Here is a 21,296-nt window from a genome sequence, read left to right as displayed (position 1 = left end):
GTGTATATATATATATATGTACATATATAGGTGCGCGTATATATTCTTATATATGTGTGTATATATATATATATATATATATCCTTTTTAAAAAATTTATTTATTTTGAGAGAAAGAAAGCACAAGTGGAGGAGGAATAGAGAGAGAAGGAGAGGAGAGAATCCCAAGCAGGCTCCATGCTGCAGAACCAAGCCCAGCACAGGGCTGGAAACCATGAACCATGAGATCATGATCTGAGATGAGACCAAGAGTCAGATGTTTAACCTGCTGAGCCACTCAGGTGCCCCTATATGTATATTCTTATATAGATGCATACACACACACACGCATATATACATATATGTATATGCATATATATACATATATGCGTGTGTGTGTGTGTGTATCCTTTAAAATTTATTTTGACAGAGGGAGAGAGGCAGAGAGAGAGGGGGAGAGAGAATCCCAAGCAGGCTCAATGCTGTAAGCACAGAGCCAGATGCCAGGCTCAAAGCCACGAACTGTGAGATTATGACCTGAGGTGAAATCAAGTGTTGGCAGCTTAACCAATTGAGCCATCCAGACCCCTGTATACATCTTATATAGGTATGCATATATATATCCATATATATGTGAGTATGTGTGTGTGTGGTGTATATATATATATATATATATATATATATATGTATGTATATGTCCTCATATAGGTGTGCATATATATATATATATATACATACATATATACATCCTTATATAGGTGTGTATATCTATCTCCTTATATAGGTGCATATATATATATACACACACACACATATATATACACACACATATATATATATGTATATATCCTTTTGTAAGTGTGTGTATATATGAATGTCCATATATGTCTTTGTAAGAATATGGATTTATCTGTGGAGTAGAGCTATACATAAAATGTGGGCTGAGGTGAAGGGGCGGTACCTTGTACTGTAAGAAAGTGTGACTGAGTATATAGTGACTGTGGAGATGTTTTCATCCTAATGGAAAGACATGTTTGCAAATATTCTTAAATCTGCAGCTCTATCCCATGGTAAGGGGTAACCAGAGTTTGGATAAAAATGACATTTTTAAGTAAATTTACAGCATTCTGGAGTCTCAGCATTTTTCCATGATCCTAAAATATTTCTTAAAGCCACCACCCACGATATATCCTGGGGACAAACTTTTATAATTTTATGCTTTCTTTGCTTTGTCTGTGCACACATTAATTTTGCCTGATCCACCTGAGGCAACCATCTGCCTGAGGAAGATTAAGATTTGGTTACAAAAACAAAGCCAGTGGAAACAACATATTCTTCATCTCCTGACATGCACAGAATTTTATAGTGGAAAGAATAACCGTATCAACTAGCTTGGGATGGTATTTTATAGATTTTTTTTTGGTTTCCCCTTTAACATATCAAAAACCAGGAGGATCCAGCTCAGAGTTCCTCTGTGGTGTAGACAAGATTCCTACCTTCCAGGACCATACAATAGGATACAAAGAAGAAGACGAGGAGACGCTGCTCTCTCTCCTCTACTCTCCCTCCTCCTCTCTTCTCCCCTCTTTAGAGAAATGGTGAAAGAAAGAAAATTTGAGAAGAGAGCAAGCAAACGCTTTGATGAGGAGAGGGTGTGGTGTGTGAGATAAGAACGTAACAGTGAGTGAAGAGAACAGCACACACACAAATTAGACTGGGTAGGGCAGCATGGTTTGATGCAGGGGCTTAGCTGTCTTGGAGTTAATTTTCTCAAGCTGTCCTCACTTTCCAACTTCAAAGCCCACAGCTGCCGAGCAGAGGTCTCTGGCTGCTCCAACCCTTAAAGATTCCTACCTCCTCCAATTCCTCTTGCCGCCATAATCAACTTCACATAGCATGGGGCTTGATTACTTGCCATTCGCTTTATCTATTGGTAGACTTGAATCTCTACTTAGCTTGTCAATTTATTGATGCACGCAGATGGGTTTGACTCTATACTCTGCCACTTGTTGGCCAATAAACATTACACCTGGTTCCTCACCTCAAAATAGGGACCATACTTATCCCATAGAGTTGTTTTGAGAATCAGGTGAATTAATTTATGTAATGGCCCTTACCCAGGAATGGATACTTTTCCCTGATCAAAAATATTCAATGACTTCTCATCAACCCATGGAAAAGACGTCCAAACACATAAACTCGCATCATCTAGCCCCGGTCTACCACTCCAGCAGCATCTGCCTGCTTCCCCTCACAAAATTAAACTCCAAGCATATTAAATTTCCCATAGGTCTGTGAATGTGACATGCTTAGGTCATGCTTCCTTTCCTTTACGGTTCTACTTACTCTGTCTAGAAAATCCTTTAACAAAATCCTCTATGAAATTGCAGTCTCTCCAAGAGGAATAGATCCTTTTTTTAAAAAAAAAAATTTAACGTTTGTTTTTGAGAGAGAGAGAGAGAGAGAGAGAGAGAGAGAGAGAGAGAGAGATTGGTGGAGGGGCAGAGAAAGAGGGAGAACCAGAATCCCAAGCAGGCTTCAGGCTCTGAGCTGTCAGCGCAGAGCCCGACACGGGGCTCAAACTCACAAACCGTGAGATCATTACCTGACTGATGCTTAACCGACTGAGCCACCTTTTGTTTGATTAATGTTTGTTTATTTTGACACAGAGAGAGAGAGAGCATGAGTGAGCACAAGATGATGAGGGCAGACAGGGAGAGAGAGCATCCCTCATCCATGCTCAGAAAGGAGCCTGACCCGGGGGTGGGGGGGGGGGGGTCAGTCTCACCACTGTGGGATCACTACCTGGACAGAAATCAAGAGTTGGATGCTTAACTGACTAAGCACCACAGGCTCCCCTAGATCCTCCTTTTTGAGAGCATTCCTGTAGCATACATGCTTCTTAGAACTTGATCACATTATTGTTATTTACATGCCTTGCTCTGGTAGGTTGTAACGTTTTGAAGGCAGGAACAATGTCTTACTCATCTCTGTATCTTGAACACCCACGATGAGGCACAGAGTAGGTTTTCAGTAAATGTTGAGTGAGAAATGGCCATTCTCCAGAGCTACAGTAACCCCCCAGCTACAGTAACCCCCGAGCATAGTAAGTTGCCAGGTTTTGATTGATAAGCAGATAATCCTTTGTCTTTTTTTTTTAAAGCTTATTTATACATTTTTTTTGAGAGTGAGCAAGCAGGGGAAGAGCAGACAGAGAGGGAGAGAAGAATCCCAAGCAGGCTCCATGCTGTCAGCGCAGAGCCTCACGTGGGGCTTGAACCCAGCGACTGTGAGATCATGACCTGAGCCAAGATTGAGACTTAGATGCTTAACTGAATGAGACACCAGATGCCCCTGGACAATCCTTTTTATTAAGCTTGCAAATGAGCTGTTGTGTAACCAAGAGAGACATTATTAGACACTTTTTTTAATTGGACACTTTAATGCCTCAGATTTCAATTTCTTAATATTTATTCTCTATTGGAACTTCCATTTTTTTCTTTAAGTGTATTTATTTTTGAGAGTGCATGAGACACAGCAAGCGGAGGAAGGCAGAGAGACAGAGGGAGAGAGAATCCCAAGCAGATTCTGCACTGTCAGCACAGAGCCCGATGTGGGGCTTGAACCCACAATCCATGAGATCATGACCTGAGCTGAAACCAAGATTTGGGCACTTAAGTGACTGAGTCGATCAGTATTTCAAATATTTCACGGATGTGTACTTCACTCCTCCAAAGATCAAATGGTACTATTTGAATAAATTCTTATAGGAAGCTCTAAATTAATCAAATACATTATTCATTTGGAATTTTCATTTAGCATCAACGTTAATAATTTTTCAGTGCTATAGTTTTCTGTATCCTCTATAAGGATACGCTGACTGTTGGTTAGCATTGGACTATGAACAGCAAAGCACATGGGCAGCTGTAACCAATCTTCATGCTTTTCTCGAGCAACTTCACATCAGATCTTCCATTTCATCAAAGGGAGAGCAGCTCGCAGGTGGAATTTTAAGTAACGGCCGTTCTCAGAAATGTTGTGCCCATTTAATAGCATGTTCCTGCCACAAGGGCAGGGAAACCCAGCTATAAATGAGCCTGATGAAAACAGGTTGGAGGAGGACCCAGTTGACCTTAGGGATTTTTGTAGGCCAACAGTGAGGTTCAAAGCAGCAGTTCAGCTTTAAGGTCAAGCTTTCATCTTTCCTATGGTAGAACAAATGGGCAGGCCCAACCCTGGAGGGGTTTAGAACCGTGCAGACTTTCAGACAAGGATGCTAACCCAGAGGAACATGGCTTAGGGTTGACTTACATAAACCACCTTAGTGCCTATCAGAGATGGAGTGATGGAGCAGAGTTTCCCAAACTTACTTACTTATTTACTTTATTTATTTATTTATTCATTCATTTATTTATTTATTTTATTTTATTATTTTATTTATTTATTTATTTATTTATGTATTCATTTATTTATTTATTTATTGAGAGAGAGAGAGGGGGAGAGAGAGAGAGAGAGAGAGAGAGAGAGACAGACCACGCTGGGGAGAGGCAGGGGGAGAAGGAGAGAGAGAGGGAATCCCAAGCAGGCTCCACACTGCCAGTAAGAAACCTCATCTAGGGCTCAAATCCACGAACCGTGAGATCATGACCTGAGCTGAAACCAAGAGTCGGACGCTGAAGTGCCTGGGCCACCCAGGTGCCCTGGGAAGCTTCCCAAACTTTCATGTGCAGGCAAAGACTGTGGCGATCTTGTTAAAACACAGATTCTGATTCGGTTGTGGGTGAGGCCGGAGATTCTGTTTTTCTATTAAGTTCCCCAAAATGCAGACCATACCAGTGCTCTTTGGAGGAGCAAGATCATAAAACCCATGCTGCAGACTGGGGAAGCCTGCTCTACCCAATATCCCCTCATTCAAAAGGCAAAGTGAGTATCAGAAAGTGAGAAGAACTACTGAGAATCTTCAAAAAGACTCCTGCCAGCTCGACACTTGTTGACAGTTCTGGTTTTTTTTTGGGGAGGTGGTTTTTGGCCAGTAAGGTCCACCATATGTGAAGCTTAAAAAAAATATAGATTCTCCTAGACCAGGAATCAGAATACATAGGGGAGAAGATCCATACTAATATAACTTCACAGACAACTCTGATCATCAAGCAGGTGGCTCCAGTAAGCTCCCCCTTAGTAGGGACACCTGGAACTGATGCCTTGGTCCCTTCGCTGGGAAAGAAGGGGGGGGGTGGGGTGGCGGTGAGCAGGTGATGGGAGCTTGGTGTTGTAGTGTTTATTTTTAAATTTTACTTTCTGCACACTACCGTTCAATGTGTGAAAATGATTGTTGCAACCCTTTGATTTTTTTGGGTTTAGACGGAGGATTGCCTGTTCTCGTTTCCTTTAGCTCCCTGTGTGTGTGTGTGCATGCCCGTGCATACACCTGCTCTAACCTCACCTGTGTCCTGTTTTGAGTCCTAGCAAAATGACTCTGGAGGCTTCTCTCTACAGCTTTGGAGACGATTCTGAAAACTTAGAACTTACTACCACATCACAACTCTTTCCAGAGGAGACAAAAGATCCAGAGAGATGTCCAAGGCAAAAGCATGGTGTGCCTTGTCTGTTTCTTACCTGCTTGCTGTTCCCATTTAGGCCAGAGGCTGATTTCCTGGGTCATAATTGAGGCCTAATTGAATAAAAGGGGAAAAAAAGCACATTACTCCATGGAGCGGGTCATGTGAATTGAGGCTAAGTTGGGATCCAGGAGGCATTTTCTCAGGACTTCTTATGAAGCTATTACTCAATTTTTCACTTTAAAAGACATCCCCTAGACAGACACAGCAGAGACAGGAGAAGACGAAGAAAAATGACAGGGCAGTTCTCAAAGAAAACAAAACCCAATTCCAAATGCTGCCCATCAGCTCAAGCCATTCATCTTCCCTGTACTTTCTTGTCATCTTATTTTATTTCAATCGAAAATCCACCAGGCAGGGATATACCTTTTGAGTGATCCGGCTAGCACTGGAGAACCAATTGCTGTACAGTGATTCTAAGCTCTTCGATGAAGAAAAAAGGAAGATCCAAACAACAGGCAAATTAGGAGAAATGTCACCAGGTGCTTATTGAAGCAAGCAGAAATTGTAGATGGGGTAAGAGAAAGAGAGAGAGAGATGCTGAATTACTAGAAGATGGAAATATTTACATTTTTGTCCCAAGATGCTATGGGTTTCAGGTATTAGATTATAGTGCTTCAGTTGGAATTCAGGTGAAAACCCAAATCGAAAGAACGTGTAAAACCCATATTTATCAATCCAGTAAATGGAAGGGAACCTCTACTCCATTCTCTCCTTTTTAAAATGAGAACTCTGAGGGTAGCCTCAAGGACTAAGCCAGAGATAGGTAGCACTTAGCATGGTGCCTGGCTCAGAATAGGTACCCAGTCATTGTTAGCTCTGATCAAAGTCGGAAGGACTGCTTCAGTGCACAAAAATAATTAGCAAAGATTAATTTACATTGTAAACTATCTTAGCATTATGAAGGAGAACCATGCAAAAAAAAAAAATTGGAAACTTGTAGACAATTATTCTCCATTCATATTGTGAGCCCAAGTGATTTCACGCAGTTCCTTCACAAACTGCATTGTGTCCACCTCCTATAATGCCCTATCAGTTAAATAAGTTAGTAAACTAAGACTAAATATAGTGTGAGATAAAAACAAAGAAAGAGAGTGCCTGGGTGGCTCAGTCAGTTAAGCGCTGGGACTCTTGGTTTTGGCTCGGGTCATGATCTCATGGTTCATGAGTTCAAGCACTGTGTCCTGCTCTGCACTGACATCGGGGAGCCTGCTTGGGATTCTTTGTCTCCCTCTCTTTCTGCCCCTCCCCTGCCAGCTCGCTCTCTCTCAAAATAAATAAATGAACATTAAAAACACGAAAGCAAAGAAGGAGGTATGCATAAGAGGATATGGGACCACTGCGAAGGGGCATCTTATTCAAGTATTGTCGAGAAGAGAGAAAACTCAAGCCGAGCAAAGTCTTAACAGGAAGAAAACTCACAGGCTGAAGAATTAGTGTGGAAAACACAGAAGCATGAAATGCACGACACATTCCAGGAAGCAAAGTAATGGAGCATGGCGAAGGAAAGGCTGCATGTGGGTAACCCTGGAGAAGAAGGGAGCGGTGGGATTCCTGAACCCAACCAAGGTTCAGGCTTGGTTCTTTAAATCACAGAAAGGACACGTTCTGGTTTATATTTCAGTAAGATCACCTGGCGGCAGTATGCAGGGTGGGTAGGTGGTAGCAGGCTCCCGTATGAGAACTTAATTATATACAGTCGCTGCAAAGTGCCATCCATTTGTATTGTGGCTCAATAGAATGCAATCAGAATGAATGTTTCCAAGTTGATTCTTTAGCAGTAGAGTCAAAGACATCCAGATAATCTGTGTGAATTCAGCTGTAGACAAATCCATAGTGTCTGGGTGAGAGACTGCAGACCTTCTTACCCCATACCCTCCTTTCTCTGAGATGTAGGTGATGAGGTCATTCATTAACAGTGGGGCAGGTGGAATTTGGATTTTAATTTCAAGGTTTAAAGGTCCGATTAGGCCACTGAATTCATCACACCAGGAGCGTGTTCTATCATCTGGAGGAATTCAGTGCCCATGATCATCAGGGTTATTCTTGGGTCCTCTGAGGACAGCCTGAACCCTAAGAGCTTTAGGAGGACCCTAGGGGTTCCTCAACCCTGATGTATCCTGTACAACAGTGACCATGTCAAGTGCCTGCTTTGGCAGTAAGTTGAGTCATATGAAATCGCTGAAATTGATTTTGCAGACTGTTCACTTCAAAACTGGCAGTTTTATATGGTTCAACCTAATAACGTTTTATAGACATTGAGGGCCTCAAATATTTTGAAAATGATTTTGGAGGCAAATTCATACTGGAAGATAGCTGTAGACCATCTGCTCGGCTGGAGGAGCTGGGAGTTTCTGTCAGCGCCCCCTATTCTGAAACTGTTGGAGATGTGTCTACTGACAAAGATTCTCTCCTGGACCAGACTATCATCAGATTCCCCTGAGCTCTTTTCAACTGAGCCTCAACTTTTGGACTTCTGTGTTCACCTCCGGATTGTCCAATTTTAGCAAGACTCCTGCTAAGCCGAGTTAGGCAGAATCTCATGCCCTCGATCTCTGATCTCCTTGGTCATTTGATGAGGTTCCTCATTCCCCGACATAAGCCCTGCTGATGTGTGATCATCTGGCCTACCTTCAGCAAGAATCCTGTTTGGTCAGAAGCTCTTCTTACTTCTGATGTTTTCTTAATTTCCCATCCACTGAGCCCCATCCTGTTCCTCGACTATAAATTCTCTCTTTTCCTTGCTGTATTTGGAGTTGAGCCCAAACTCTCTGCCCTACTGCGAGACCACGTTGTAGTGATCCCTACATCTATCCCGATAATCTCTTTAAATAGTCTGCCTTACCGTTCTTCAACAAGGGTCAGGAATAATTCTTCCTTAACACTGCTAACCATGGAGAAAGGCAACCTAGCCCAGCTGGAGGCTGCTGCCAATCCCACAGCCCCCAGTGACAATCCCATGCTCCTGGTCAATGGCTTTCTGCTGTTGACTCTCGACCTCCTCAATGCAGGATGCAAAACCAGCCATGGTTGATGCGGCTCCGGCCTGCCCTCAGCTGGACCCTCTGGGGCCTGTCTGTGTGCAAGGCCTAATTTTTGTCAAAGTCAGGACCAAATCCATTCTGCCTCTGAACTCTGTTCCACAGTTGATGACAAGCATCTCAGGTCATCTATTGTTTTCCAAAGTCTCAACCTCTCGTGTGTCTGCCCTTCCCTCTACGTATCCATATTCCTTCCCTCTCCCCTCTCCCAGATCCTTCCAGACAGCTCTGGGGGGCTCCCTCTTAGATGAGTAACCTTGCAAGTGGATGGGCAAGTCGGTCTGAATAGGAGTGTGTAATTTTGAGCAAACTTACTGTGGCTATAGATCCAAGCTCTGTTTCCCGACCCAGCTTCATTAGAAATTATTCTGATACTTGAGGTCTATTTCTTTTTTTCTTTTTTCTTTCTTCAAGATTTTATGTTTAAGTAATCTCTACACCCAACATGGGGCTCACACTCACAACCCTGAGATCAAGAGTCTCATAGTTTACCAAGTGAGCCAGCCAGGCGCCCCTGAGGTGTATTTCTGAGTCTGGTTCCCCCAGTAGCAGAAGAGTTAAAACTGTCATCTCCATGATTCCAACACAAGGGGCCAGCCCATTGGACGTGGCCTCATCTCCTGCCATGTTCTATCCTAAAACCCCCTTAGACTTTCTTTCTTGTTCTATTTAAAGTCTGTGGTACATCATCCTATTAATTCTCAGTTAAGGAAAGATTAAATGTAGGAATTCTATTTCTCCCTCATTTGAGAAAGAGAAATATAGGCAGACAGACAATCAGAGACACAAATGGTAGCTGAAAAGTCAGTTTTTCTTCCAGCGTCTTGTATTTTTAGATAATATTCTCCATCTTCACACCATCTACTTAATGATGGGTGGTTTCGCAATTTCCTGAGGTATTGCCTTTCACTTAAACTCCAGCCTTGCAGCCAAGCCTTACTTTCTTCTTTCCCACTGGTCTCTCCACTTCCAAAGCAGTCTGTGGCTAAGTCAGGGATCACCTTCCAGAATGATGAGAAAAGTAGGAGGGAACTTAAATTGGTTTTGGGCCCAAGGGTCTCAATGTCTAGAGTTCCTGAAACTCTCTGTGGTTGAAAATTGTGCTCCTTGCAAATCATTGCCAAGGCGTATAAACTTTTCAAATGAAAAGTTCTAGAAAGCCTATGGATTCCAGGGTTCTGTAGAGGTCACGGGGAATGGATCTGGCCAAAGACTTTTCTCTAATGCTATCATAAAACCAAGATACCTTAAACGGATCCCTTTTGTTACTAGCAAAGTATTAGACAAAGGATTTGCCAGTGGAGTAACAAATACTCTGTCGCTAGCTCGAGCTTTGTCAGCTCTGTAGAAAACTGGGGCCTGTGCTACGTACAATGCCTCATGGAAAGCTGCCATGGCAGCGAAATGACAGTGGGTCATTTCATAGTCTATTTCCCTTCTTTGTCTTGCTTCCAATCTACTGTTGGTCCTGGTACAGAATTTACGTCACTAAAAATCTGATCTCTTGCAGACAAGGCTAGCTGTTTATAAAAATTCAGGTTCTTCTTTTCTTCCCAACTAGAACTCCTTTACCAGACTCTTTTGAAGGTGGACATGGCCATGAACTTGAGCGCCAGGCAAATCAGAGGACACTCCATGTCGTTTCTGTGTGTCTTCTAGTCTTTCTCCCTTTATGCTGGCTGGCTGGCTGGCTGGGCTGGGTACAACTGATGGCAAGGCTGTAGGGGTACTCAGGGCCACAGAAGGGGGTCTCTGAGCCACTGTGTGGAACTCCTACAACCAGGAGCCCCTGCTTGGATTTTTCCAGGAGTAAAAGATAAACTTCTATTGTATTGGTCCCTGAGCATTTTTGTCCCTGTGGCCTTGTACCTCAACTCATTCAGTATGTTCACCCGATTCACTTAACTCTTTATAAAGGTTTTAAAAGATCTCTTGTATTTATTCAAGAATATTTTGTGCAGTGTGAAAACAAACAACTAGTCTATCCCGTAGGGCTTTCCAAGTCTCCGATTCTTGACAGGTCAGTGCTGCCATTCGCAGTGCTCACTCTAGACTCCAATCTATATTACCACGCTCATTTGGAAAGCTCATATTTCACTCTCCACTTCATATTCCTTGTTTACAATGTATTTAGTTGTTCCTGGGCAACTCTTGCTGAACCTGTGTAGGTTTGTAGTAATCCAGTCTTGAAAGGGAAGACATTTGCATAACCATGGTGCATAGTATCTTTTACAGATATGGCCTGGTTTGGGCTCAGCCCAAACCAGAGTGTATGTAAAGCCCTAATTTTTGGCAGTTGCTTAATTATCATCTTTTATTTGTATTTGACGTGGTGATTTTGAGGCATCTGAGAAGGGAGGAATAGGAAAGCCGTGAAACCTGAATCAAGATCCCCTTTACTCAACTCGAAAGGGTATGGAGACGTTTTGCCACATCTTCATGGTAACATTAGACCTTTTAGCTTAGAACGTGGGCTAGGCTAGTGGATGTCTTCCTAACAACAACTAAATCTACAAAGCCCTTGAGAGCTTGTATGATTTCATTTAATCTTCACAACAAACCGGGGACATGGTAGGAGGGAATTTTGATCCTAGGATTCCATTTGAAGAAAATGAGGTGCAGAGAGAATGAGCCATGTGATTAATGAACAGTGACCCCAACACAGGAGGCCCGTGCCTGTGTTCTTTGTATTATGCACGATACAATCCAGTGATTCTCAGCCGTCAAGCACACCATTCACACTTCTGTCCTGTGGCATCGTTTTGCCTAAGAGGGGGCATCTGTGCAAACAGACTTCCAAGGTTCCCTCCACTTACATGTTTTATGACTACATTCTGCTCTCTGCTTTCATATGAAAAAGTTTCTTGGTTACCATGAGGTTAAAGGCCTCGGGCTTTGCTCTTCTTCTTATTCTGTCTTCACGATGTTGAAAAGGCTTCAGGTTTTGTTTCCCAAAGAGTACTTTCTTCATTTCTCTTCCCTCAACATTGATTTCATGCCCTTAAATACATTACGTGTGAAGCTGTGATTTTTGCCCTGCAATCAAGCCAGGAATGAAGTTAATCTCAGCCCATTACACTACTAATGCTTATCTTCACCTCAGGATGTTTTCCAAAGTACTTACAAGTCATTAAGGCTTATAGGACCGAGTGGTTTGCTAAGTTCCCACTTTGTTTCAAAACTAGTGTGACCATATAATTTATTACCTTAACCAGGATACTTTTAGTGGAAAAGGAGGCTCTATTAATAATTATGCTAGGATAACTGGCATTAACTGGGACTGTCCCAATCAGACAGGCACATTTATTAGATGTCCCGTGAAAAGATGTCTCTGGGAGGGAGAAGGCTCTACAATCTAACACCAGGACCCCCTCTCCCGGGCTTATTTTCTATTTTAACATCCAATTCATTTTTTCTCATGTATCTTCTTGCAATGTATAAGAACACATTTATTTATGCATTTAAAAATATCTGAATTCCTCAGCCAACTTTTCTGTTCTGTATGGCAGGATGTTATACCCACCATGGCACTCAACGCATGGTAGAGATGCTCAGTTAATGCTTTTTGGTTGAAGGAATGAATAAGCCTACCACTCAGAGGCATCTGACTGATTATTCAACAAGATCCCAATATAAGTAGGGTTTTTGGAAAGGAAGCAAAAAGTCAGAGAATGGATGACTTTGGTCAGTTTCAGACCTAATCAATGTTGCTTTGTCATTTTGGTGTCTGGGGTAAATCCCACCATTTTCCCACCACCATTTTCCACCAGTGGCTTAGGAGTGGGTTTTGTGCTGGGAAACATTTGCGTTTAATGGCATTCCAAAATGTATCAGTAGTGAATGTAAAGGTGTAATACAGTATTTTTTCTTCCTTCAAGAGAAATGGAGCCAAAGAGTGGTTTTCTGGCTGCTCTGGGAGCCCACAGGGGGCAGGGCTTTGGGTCTAGAACAAAGGCTTCAGGGGCCATTCATCACCAGCACATGATCAGCAACAAAATTCTACCAGATCATTACACTAGTAAGGTTTCAGAAAACTGACTCACACGAATCAAACTCAGAAGACAGCAGTAAATGGACTGGCATGCTAAACCTGAAAATTTACAAAGAAAGTTAGGCCAAGCATACCAGAACACTCTAGTCTACTGGTCAGCATAATCTACCCTATGGAGCAACGTGAATTAATACCCAAAGGCTGCTTAGGAATGTAGACGCCAGGTAGGTAGTTGCATGATCAAGTTTTGAGAGTCTGGAGAGCTCAGGTCCTCGAGGGATGTAAATAATGTCAAGTGCTTAGAGTCACCTTGCAGAAATACGTCTTCTCTTTAGAGAACCCCCCTCCTTTACACAACTGGATAAGCACAGATGACTATAGTTTTAATACGAAGTACTGAGTTGTTTGTAATAATACATACATTTAAACTATGATAAGATTTTTAAGATTTTAAATGGGACAATAAATAAGAAAATAAGCAAAAAATAAGAAATATCAGATTCGAGGAGGAAAAAAAAAAGAGGGGACAGAAATAACTTGAGGGTTTCATGGGAAATATAGTCTGTGAAGTCCTGCATCCTTGACAAAAGTGGACTTAGCTTGAAATTTCCAGTAGCCAGGATGGAGAAAAAAATTGATCGATTCTTCCTCTTCAAGTCCCATGTATCATCTCTTCCTGCCTGACATGTTACCAAAGAAGTGAGTAATTAAGTTATATCCTGGTTTTAAAGATTAGATTGGATGAGAAGACTACCCACTTTTTCTAGGGGCAGATTTACATGCCACCTCATAGGGATGGTACTTCTACATATGGTATCAAACATAAGGTATTTGTTTCCTAAGCTTATTTCCAAACTCTGTAGACACTGTCCTACTTGGAAACAGAGCCCTGTCTACTGACTCCAATGCATCACTTGATAATAATCATAAAGACACACACAGATTTTTTTTTTTTTTTGAAAAGAAAGAAACACTTTATCCCCTTGACACATACATATAATGGCCTGCTGCAATTGAGGCAGTATCTTGACTCATTTCCCTTTTTTGGCGTGGTGAAGAAAGAAGATTCCTTCCATGATTAGACAAGACTTTAAGTTCCTTCTTATAATGTAAAGACTGAAAATTTTCATAATAAAGTCACCTTAACTCAGCCATTGAGCTGGGACTTGGGAGTATTTTTGTTTTAGCGAGCTTGTTGTCAGAGCTCTTATTTATTGTGATCTAAACTATGTTTGACAACAGAATGACCAAAAACTTACATTTGTCCAAACGTTAGGATACTGAGTTTTATGGCTATATCTATGTACATATACACACAAGAACCCAAGGGAAGTCCAGCAGCAAAATGAAGAAAACTCTGTGGCATGAACATATTTTAAAAACATAATAACAAGTCATGTAGAAGGTGGTATATTGCTAACTTCCTAGACAAGGAAATATCACAGCCTTCCTGATATTCAGGGATTGCATTCAATTAAGCATCCAGTAATTCCATCCCTCATTAGAGATAATCGGTGTCTGGAAACTAGATTGATAGGCGTTTCTAAAATTTTGGCTACAATTATATAGAAGAAATTATACTGGAATTATAGAAAAATCATAAGGAAATTATTTAGTAGAACATTCACAACCAGCTGATGGGTAAAAATACCTTTTTCCTCTACCTTACTCCAGGATTAGTTCTGATTTATTTATCAGGATTTCATTTTTTAGTCTAAAACATATACTTACTGGAGGCAAAACGTGGAACGATCTTGTTTATAAGAAACATAACGAACTCATGGGCCAAAATAGATTTTTACAAGTTTAATGCCCTGACTTAGCAAATGCTGATACTATAGGTTGGAAAGAGATGGAGCTTGAAATTTAAATCTCTGAACCCTAAGCTCTGAACTAATCTATTACGTGACTATAATAAATAAAAAAGTGTGTGTGTGTGTGTGCGCGCACGCACGTGTGTGTGTGCCTTTTCCCAAAACTAGGGTCTTTGGCTTTTGTCAGATTCTCACAGAGTTTTTAACTTTCAAAAGATTAAGTTTTATTATTTTACCGGCGAATTTGGAAATCTGTATATTGCCACAGTGTTGATAGGATAAGGTAAGAGTAGGATAAATATAACTAAAACTTCAGAGGCTTAGCTTACTGGTGATAGAGTCAGATGTATTTTGTGTAAAAAAGAAAGCACAACACAGGCATAGATCCTGTGAGTTATACCTTGCTTCCCCTGAGGGGATTCCCTTTTTACGGAGTGAAAAGTAGACTTTCTAGGAAAAAAAAAAAAAACAACCTGAGATCTGCCATGAAAATATGACTTAAAGAAAAGAAGAAAGTGGGGAAAGCCATCACTTGTACACATCTGTATGCATATGTATTACCTGTGTGTGAACTGTATGGGTATGCAATATACAAACATATAATTTTTTAAATGATTGTTTTTTCAGTAACAGTGAAGTCAAATTTTAGTTCTAATTTTTCTGAAGTCTTTTCCATCGTATAGCTTTTTAATTTTTTTAAATATTTTACATTTTAAGTAATCTCTGCACCCAATTTGGGGCTCTAACTCACAACCCTGAGATCAAGAGTCACATGCTCTTAAAATTTTTAACTTCTTGTTTACTTTAGAGAGAGAGAGAGCACGAGCAGAGGAGAGAGGGCAGAGGGAGAAAGACAGAGAATCCCAAGCAGGCTCCACGCTCAGCACGGAGCCTGACACGGGGCTCGATCCCACAACCCAGGGATCATGACCTGAGCAAAAACCAAGAGTAAGACACTTAACCGACTAAGCCACGTAGGCCCCTCGTGTAGTGTTAATTACAGCATTTCTGAAGGATTTCTTTGTTCATTACGTACCATAAAGGTAACATTGAAAATGTTATTTAGCAAAATGTATGCTTTACCAAACTTATTATAATATCTGATCTACTGATAAGCGTATACCACAGCTACACATATACACAGCAATAAACAAAAAAAAGCTTTATTTTCAAACTTTTAAACAAACATCACTTTCTTTCACTTCTGGCTGGAGTCACACCTGCCCCAGATGAGGATCGTCCTGTTTTTCACCTGTCAGAGCCACATAATATACCACAAATAGCAACACAAAGAAAAAGGTGCTATCGTTAAGGAAGCTGGCTTTGTGTTATGTTATATAATTTACAGGAGTTACAAAATTTTATGCGATTGTTTTAAGGATCTGTAGCGGAAAGGAAAAAGACATACTGAACGCACGTCCCTTAGATACTGGTAGACTTATGGAATAAAATTAGTGAGGATGCAGTGAAATAATCATCACTGGTGTTGCAGGGTCTATTAAAGCTTGGATAACTAAACTTAGTTTCCTGTAGGGGCACATCAAAACACATATGGCTTCCTACAAAAACATGTAACGCAATAATATAATTTCATGCCTCAAAGGATAACGCAAGGCCTGAGTTTAAGGTTACTTTCCATAGGAGATAGGATTAAGCCTTTCTGATTTAAAAAGGAGAACACACAAGAAAGTCTATCATCCTTCTCAGCACAGAGACTAACTGAAGACCAAATTCAAGGTCCCTTTGAGGACAAAATACAGAATATGTTTAGATCTACCTTAAACAGGACCCTCTTCCCACCTGGCTAATGATCTCGAATCTTTATGCTTTTATGGTAACCGGCTTATAAATAGTCACTAACCTTTGGTCTTACATTTACAAAATTGGTTAATGACTAGCCCAGTGCTTTGCGTTGTTAAAATATTGAAGGCTTCCAAAGTTGTTCATTAAATACTGCGGTGACTTGGGTATATGGTTTCACAATTTTAACCCTGGTGGAGTCAAAATATCTGGGGCTTACAATTTTTGTTTTTACACTATCTATCTTACAGGAAACCCACAGAGTGAATCCTCAGATGATGCTGGCATTTGTGGTACAAAATCCGCCATGATAAAGCTGGTTGACCAACTGAAGTTCAGAGGTAAATGGACAGCAGTGACAAAGGAGTTATACTAGTTTCTTATTGCTGCTGTGACAAATTACTGCAAATTTGGCAGCTGAAAGCAACACAAATTTATGATTTTACAATCTGGGAAGCTGAGGTTCGAAACGGGTTTTACTTGGCTAAAATCAAGGTGTAGGTAGGGTTGCCATTGCTTCTGAAAGCTCTAAGGGAGGAACTATGCTCTTGCTTTTTCCATCTTCTAGAGGCTTCCTGATGTCTTGTCTCATGCCCCCCTCCTCCATCCTCAAAACTAAAAGCACAACATCTTCACATCTCTGACTCATACTGCCCTACTTCTGTCATTTTTAAGGACCCATGTGATTACATTGAGCACCCCTGGAAAATCCAGGATCATCTTTCTATCTCAAGACCCTTAACTGAATCACATCTACAAAATCCCTTTTGCCAGATTAGGTTACGTTCACTAGTTCCAGAGATTAGGACATGCACATTTTTTGGGGTGGGAGGTCATTATTCGACTATCACAGGAGTGTTGACAATATTCAATTATTTTTAAAATGAAAATAAATTTATCTTTAAGTGTACAAATAACAGAAACATTTACTTATATAAAAGACTATAGATAAAGTTCCTGGGAACACTTTTTTGGTCTTTTCTTTCTCTTTCTCCTTTCTGATTTGAATTAATATGGGTCATCACTCTCGATGTTCAGAGGTCCTTCGTTTTTGTTTTCAGAGGAAGACACGCTCTTATTCTGAATGGCTGAGTCGCTACCATTATTTCTAAATGTAGTTCTTTCTGCTGTTCTGGGATCGGGCTCTATCCATTCCCTTCTCATTTTGGAACTCTCTTTCTCTGCCATTTTCCTTTCTGAATGAACACATGGTAAGGCTTCCTTTTGAAAAGAACAAACAAACAAAACAAACAACAAATATTGCTTTCATTAACTCTGCCACTCCCCTGAAAGATAATGGCTCTTTACTTCCCCTTAATGTTTAAACATCTTGGAAGACTATTACACAGCAGCTAAGCCCAATGTTTCCTTCCCATCTCATTATGCTGCTTGCAATGTGGCTTCTGTTCTCACTATTCAAAGCAAACTTCCCCCTCAAAAGTCATTAATAAATCCCTATAAGCCAAATACAATAGGCATTTTTTGGGGACGTCTGGGTGTCTCAGTTGGGTAAACATCCGACTCTTGATTTCAGCTCAGGTCACGATCTCATGGGTCATAGGTTCAAACCTTGCATCAGGCTCTGCACTGATGGTACAGAGCCTGCTTGAGATTCTCTCTCTTTTTCTCTTTGATCCTCCTTCCCTCTCTCTCTCTCTCTCTCTCTCTCTCTCTCGCTTAAAAATAAATAAACATTAAAACAAAGCAAAACAATGGGCACTTTCCAGTTTTCATCCTTACCTTCTGTATACATCATACTACGGTGTTGGCTACCCCTTGTGGCTTAGAACTCCTCCCTATTTTGTATGTTTTCCCTCAAAACCCTTTGCCTAATTTTTAATGATTCCCTATCTATTCTTCCCCCCTTGGCATCTTCATTTACTACCATTTTCACCTTTTTAACAGATGATCTCAAAAATTCCTTGGTAAGCAAGTGCTCCGCATCCTTTTAGAGGAAGCAAGTTGCCTTAGAAAAAATTGTGGAGCCAGATGGATCCTACTTTTCTGCCACTGAGTAATGTTCTCACTATAAAATGTGGCTAAGATTGCATGTTGGTGGTATGTTTTCATAATTAAGTGAGATAATATGTAAAGTGTTCAGCATATCGCAGGCACTAGATTGGAGCTCAAGTTATCAGTCCTTTTTTCTCTCCTTCCTTGTACAAAGAGGCAGACCTTAAATTCAGTAAGCTTAAAATGTCCAGTCTCATATTGCCCATACCCTATCTCTATCTAGTATTTCCTGCTCTCTGTTAGACATCTAAGGTAGGTGCCCCAATAGCACATCAAGTTCAATCATCCCTAAGTGAATTTATTAACCTTCCCCAAATGTTTGTCTCTACCTGAAGCTATGTTTCTAGTAACCATGGAAGCCTTCTTCTGGTGTGTGATTTGCCTTGGCCCCATTGTGCAATTTGGTCCCGATTCTATACCCACAACGTATCATGTACCCATTTATAATTTTACTTCTAGGAATCACCAAGCTGGTTTAGAGCTTTATAGCCCTTTTCAAGGCTACTGCAATACACTCCTATCTACTTTAATTCCAAGCCCTGTTGCTAAATGCATCTTCCTGAAGCACTGTTTGAAACTCTCCCTCCCTCATGTAAAAATCTCCAGATGCTCCCTATCCTTTCCTAAATAAACTTCAGGATTCCTTTTTGGTTGGCATTCAAGGCTCTTGACAAGTATGGTGCAACATTGCTTGCAGAGTAAGTATTCTCCAATGTCTCCCTCAGGGGTTATCCATCCTACTTGTGTGTGTGTGTGTGTGTGTGTGTGCGCGCGCACGTGCACATGCGCGCCCTTCATTTTTAAGCAGTGGTCTCACTTTTTCAAAGCTAAATCATAATATAGGGAGCCCTCCACCAATATGAACTGGGTAGGAATCCTACTCCAGTCTCAACCAATCTTACCCTCATGCTCTTGGTGGCTCCTGGTGTGATGAACCCTTTGAATCCTGGCATAGCCAGTGTACCCCTTTTCTCCCCAGAAATGTCTCAAACTTTTCATCCCCTGGGCCATTATTCCAAGTATTGCTTTCGCCTTCAAAGAGCTGGTGAAATCATATCCATCCTATGATACCCATCTTAGCTGTAGAATTACCTCCAATTATTGTAGTCGAGTGGGATCTTCACCTCTGTCTGTGTCTAGCAGCCGGTTAATATCCAGCCGAAGGGCCCTTGAGATTCTGTTTTATACCATCGTCATTTAGGTTTACATCTTACTTTCTGTCCTGTACAGTAATTTCCCTGAGGACCAGAAGTTTTCAATTTTAAAACTCATTTGACTATTCCTTTCACATAAAAGGGTTTGATAGAGAGGATGCTCAATGAAACATTAGTGTGGTAAGTTTGTATGTACTGCTTGCAGCTTTGAAATTCCTGGAAACTCTAAAGAAAATTGTGATAATCATACTTCTAAGAGTTTAGTTTCATAGTTATTATAACTGAAAATATACATGTATGTATAAGTATATGTATATGCCTATGTATACACATACGTATGTATGCAGATATAAAAATATCCGAATATCAGAAAATAAACATTTCAGAATGATTCATTTATAATAAGTTCATAATTAGACTTATCTTTTTTTTAATGTTTATTTTGGAGAGAGAGAGAGAGAGAGAGAAAGACTGAGTGTAAGTGGGGGAGGGGCAGAGAGGGGTGGGGAGACACAGAATGTGAAGCAAGCTCCAGGCCCTGAGCTGTCAGCGCAAAGCCTGATGCGGGGCTCAAACTCGTGAACTGCGAGATCATGACCTGAGCCAAAGTCAGCTGCTCAACCTCCTGAGCCACCCAGGCGCCCCTAGACCAATCATTCTTTAATGTTTTATTTATTTTTGAGAGAGAGAGTGCAAGAAGGGGAGGGGCGGGGAGGTTGGACAGAGGATCTGAAGTGGGCTTTGCCCTGACAACAGAGAGCCGGATGCGGGGCTCGAACTCTTGAACCGTGAGATCATGACCTGAGCCAAAGTCCGACGCTCAACAAACTGAGCCATTCAGGTGTCCCTTAGACTTATCTTTGATAGAAAATTTTAACCTAGGAAAACAAGGAATAAAACCAAAAGCAATACCTTGCTTTCATAGGTTAATCAATGGCGCCATTTTTTGTTCAAGTAGCCAGGTGGATCATGCGTCCAAGGGCCTGTGGTCGGTGCTTTGGTTTTGGTGAGTCAGCACAGGTGCATCCCATAATCAGAGGGGTACAGTTACAGTCCTCATGGTGGAGAGTTTTGATATTTCACAAGAACTCCCAGACATTGTATGGTATTCTGATTCTCTGTGATCACAAAGGCTTCTTCAGAGAAAAAAACTTAAAGGCTTAGTAACGGCTGTTTGAAAAATCACTTTCAGTAATATGTTTAATTACATTTCTACCTTAAGAATTAAGTTTTGCTCTTCTTTTAAGATGTAATCCATGTCAGGCTGCTTTTTAATTCACAACCCATAGTTATTTCAGCACCGTGCAATACAAATAACTTGGCTTGCCACCAAAAAATATCGTTTTCAGGAACCCGAGGTGCTCATCTTCGATTTTCTCATTTTCCCTCCCAATACATAAATGAAAATGAGTTCAAAGTGGCTGCCTGAATTCCCAAAGTCTCTCAGAAAAAAAATGAAATCTTCTTTTCCCAGACCACAGTGTAGTGAAATAAATTAGTATAATGATTTATGTTTACTGTTTTAGTCAATTCTGATAGAGATTATAGAGACAAAATGACAAACTGCCTTAGTGGTAAACTTAAATCATGTCGGCCAATCTTTAGTTTTTCCTTACCCTAATTGCTCCTCCTGTTCATTTATCTTCCCAGACAATCTTTGGAAGAAATACTAGTTCAATCAGTGCATGTGCAAACCACCCGAGATAAAAAAGTTTAGTCTAATTTGTCTCACTACATTGTAATGCCTCCAGTAAACAAATCTTGGTTTGAAGGAGACTGAAGAAATCTGAATAATTATGGTGCAAAATGCTTTCCCTTTGCATCTCTAAAGATACCATTTATACCCAGGTTGTTTGTCTCTCCACTCCTCACTCTATACTTCATTTT

Source organism: Panthera tigris, chromosome A1 (genome assembly GCF_018350195.1).
Source record: "Panthera tigris isolate Pti1 chromosome A1, P.tigris_Pti1_mat1.1, whole genome shotgun sequence".
NCBI classification, from domain to species: domain Eukaryota; kingdom Metazoa; phylum Chordata; class Mammalia; order Carnivora; family Felidae; genus Panthera; species Panthera tigris.
Note: the sequence above shows the minus strand (reverse complement) of the source record.